Raw genomic sequence first — 4,266 nt, forward strand, 5'->3', positions numbered from 1 at the left:
GTCCCATATCGGGCTCTTTGAAGGGAGCCTACTTCTCCCTCTGCTATGTCTCTCTCTCTCTCTGTGTCTCTCATGAATAAATAAAGTCTTTTAAAAAGTAATCAGCTTCTCCTCACAATCCTGGAGCAGCAGGGAGCAGCAGGCAGCAGTGGCAACAGCTTTTTCTGCCCATGGGTCCTGTTTCTTTGCTTTAATAAAACTACCATTTTGCACTGAAGACATCTCAAGAATTCTTTTTTGGCCATTGGCTCCAGACCCCACCAACAAAACAACATTAAAAAAAACTACATCCAAATCAGTAAGTACAACAGCTCATGTATAAACAATCTTTATTACTATTATTATGTGCACCCCTCAGAAAGATTACCAGAGACATCTGAAAAACAAGATACTGTGTCAGATTGTCACTGCTTGTCCTCATTTTATCTGAAGATGTTTTCAGCATGACATCTAGAAATCTCAGCTGGACAACTCAGACTGGGTTTATAGTTGGTTCTGGTCATTATGATGAAGGATAATTGGAAGAAAAACAGGCAAGGAAAAGAGGCCCCTGCCCTATGAGGAAACCACCCTTAAAAGTATTTTACACCACCCTGAAAGGAGTCTTCCACCTTTTCCCATGTGATAGGGTAGATGACAAAAACCTGATTGGTGACAGCCCTATGGAGGGTTAATCAGATTAAAACAACCCACCAACAACCCATCCAAACCATTAGATTTAGAAGTTTTGATGGCAACCCTCTTGGGTCCCTTGCCTCTTTGGGAGCTTTGTACTATCACTCAAACTTTACTATTATTGCTCAATAAACCTTGTTTTGCTACCCACCACTCTTCAGCTGTCTACCTCTTCATTCTTCAAAGTGGTGTAACCAAGAACCAGGGGTAGTAAAGGAGAAAAAGTCCTGTTACAATTAGCTTTCCCTTTGTTTCCATAGAATTGACTTTCAATACATACTTCGTGTATGTATTTGTATCATATAACCCTAACTATGGGAGCCCACCTGCATCACTGCCACCTGAAATGAGATATGGCCCTTTAACTGAACTGATCTATACTCAGGACTAAATGAAATATGGAGCAATCTAACAACTTAGGTCAGGTTCAAACCTATTTATACAAGATGTCCCAAAATAGGGCAGCCCCAGTAGGTCAGCAGTTTAGCACCGCCTTCAGCCCAAGGTGTGATCCTGGAGACCCAGGATCAAGTCCCATGTTGGGCTCCCTGCATGGAGCCTGCTTCTCCCTCTGCCTGTGTCTCTGTCTCTCTCTCTCTCTGTGAGTCTCTCATGAATAAATAAAATCTTAAAAAAAACCAAGATGTTCCAAAATATTAAAATATTCCACTATGTTACTCAATCTTTGAACGATTCCTAGGGCCCCTGAGAACCGTGATCTATTTTCATGACTAGAAACTTGATGTTTGTGACAATAGCTACACACTGGGCTTCAGATTATTACTTAAATATTTATTATAGGATTTGCTATTATAACCCTATTTTAATGTGTCCTTTCTTGTTTACAACACACCCTACCTTGACTTTTAGCATATCTTCTACTCAGGCCATTAAAAGATTTAACATTAAATCTGATGCTTCCAGCAGCACAGGATGGAATATGGTGTAATCTTTGACATTGATTTTTCTTTTTTGTAACGCAAGCACCTGAATAAAACTTTGATTGCAGGGGCATGCACTCCAAGGGACATCTACTTCAAAGATGGCTATCTGAATGAACACATTGCCAGCTCCATAATGTGATTAAGAGCCAAGTTGGTAAACCCCTCCCACCTGCTCCTTTGTTTTGCAAATCTTGTTTGATTTCCATAACCAGCCATTTGGGCTGCTGGGTGTTATTTTTCCCCCCCTCTATTTCCATGCTTTAAATTCTAACTCATATTTTGAATTCACCACTAAAGAGTGGAACTGTGAAGCCCCAGCACCTCCTACTCTTGAATCCAATGAAAGCAGAACCCCAGGTCTGTGCATGCTTTCTCTCTCTCCCCATAACATTGTTGTGTGGTCCCACATGTGTTGTGTAATTTACAGGATTTGTAGTCAATAAATCTATCTCTTTTAAAGTTTCCTGTTATTATTGAGGGCATATTGCAATCATAATAAGCTCCTAGTTAGTCTGGTCCAGCCACAATATTGATTATTGATAACTTGAGACAAGCACAAAACAATTCCTTAGCATATTATTCATAGTTGTTTTAAATTCCCAGTCTGATAATTCCAATATTTCTGGCATGTCTGGTTCTAGTGTTTGTTTTCCCTCTTAAAATTGTGTTTTTCACCTTTTAGTGTGCTTTATAAGTTTTTCTTGATAGCTGCACATAATGTATCAGGTAAAAGGATCTGGTGAAAATAAGCTTTTAATAATGTTGTAAGGAGGTGGGGGAATGGGAAAATGTTCTATAATACTGTGATTATTCTCAGTCTTTTAGTGGGCCTATGCCTCTGGATTGTAAACTTCACAAGTCTTTTACATATTTTCCTCCCCATTTAGGTGTTACCATATGGTTAAAGTGGGATGGAGTTGGATATTTCCCTCCTTGTATGTGGAAGGTCAGAGCTGACTATATTGAATACTTATTTTGTCCACTTCAGTTAAATTCTGATGACATCAAAGCAGGTTAACTAGTTTTTACTGAGGTGTTAAGAACGCCTTAAGAACAGAGTGCTTTGTCATATTTCAAAATGAATCCTTTCTTCTCTCCTTGCCAAAAGCAGAAAAGGATTTTTCACCTATATTTACTCTGTTAGCCTGGTCTAGCACCTGTATTTAAAGGACAAAAAAACTGTGGGGGCTCTTCTACAGCTGGTGACCATGGCGGTTTTAAATCACAAAATTGTCCACACTGAACTTCCAGCAATTTATCAATTATATTTCTAGTTTTCCTACCCTTTAACTGGTCCCTGTGGTGGTTTCTGCTCATGAGTCTCTACTTTGGTAAATTATTATTCTGTGTATTTGCTTGTAGGTCTCTCCAGTTCTGGAGACAGTTTGCCCTTTGTCCTCACCAATCTTAAAGATACTAAAATATTTGACTTTTCAGTCTTTTCAGGCTTTAACTTGCTGTTATAATACAGATAGCTTCCAAATTCTTTACATGCAAAACTGGATGATAGGGCACATTTTAGGAATAAGAATGTGGTTGAACAAATTGCATGAACTGCTTTGGTATTTGTGACTTGTTTTTATGTTGTGGGGCATTTGTGTGAAATGATTTGACTTAAATTATAAAGGGCAAAATGGATAACTACTAGGTCTTTGGTGACCTAATTTTTAATGATAGTATGAAAGAATAGACACTAGATTTTAAAGAAAATGTTTAGTAAAAGAGAGAGAAAAAATGGTTACTCTGGCATTCTATGTATATATATTTATTCATTCTTAGCTAATATTGATGGCAACTTGACATTTTCACATTAATTTCTATCAAGTCCACACAGTTAATTTTATTTGTTCATCTGTGAAGATTTTAAATCACAGTGCTATATGGAACAGTATAAACTACTAGGATGTCTAGAGAGGTTGATAGTCATGTGGCACCCCCCAACCCTTTAAGCTTACCTATGTCTATAATCTATATTGATGTAATTGAAGAAACTCTCACATAAGAAAATCTCAACCAAGTTCATTGCATCACTAGATTAGCTGTTTACTTTTTTAGTCAAGTTTTTAAAACCTTTAACTGGTCTAAGCAACCTAGTTTGTTTTGATAGGAAATGCACAATAACAGTAATTTTTAAACTAGAAAAAGGAAAAGATAGGCACAAAACACAGATTTTTCTTTTTTACCTTTACAACAGGTTTTTTTTTTTTAATTTAATTCCAGCAGAGTTAACATATAGCGTTTCATCAGTTTCAGGTGTACAATACAGTTATTCAACAATTTCATTCATCACCAGTGCTCCTAACAACAAATGCATTCCTTAAAGCCCATCATCTATTTCACCCATCCCCCTACACGTCTCCTCTAATAACCATAAGTTTATACTCTACTGACAGGTAAGAGGTGATATCTCACTGTAGTTTTGATTGACATTTCCCTGATAATAAGTGATGTTGAGCATCGTTTTATAGGACTGTTGGTCATTTGTATGTCTTCTTTGGAAAAATGTCTATTCATATCTTCTGCCCCTTTATTAGTTGGATTATGTGTTTTTATGGTTTTGAGTTGTATCAGGTCTTTATATATTTTGGATATAACCATTTATCTGATATTTAAATTTCACATATCTTCTCCCATTCCACAGTTTACC

Source organism: Canis lupus, chromosome X (assembly GCF_048164855.1).
Source record: "Canis lupus baileyi chromosome X, mCanLup2.hap1, whole genome shotgun sequence".
NCBI classification, from domain to species: domain Eukaryota; kingdom Metazoa; phylum Chordata; class Mammalia; order Carnivora; family Canidae; genus Canis; species Canis lupus.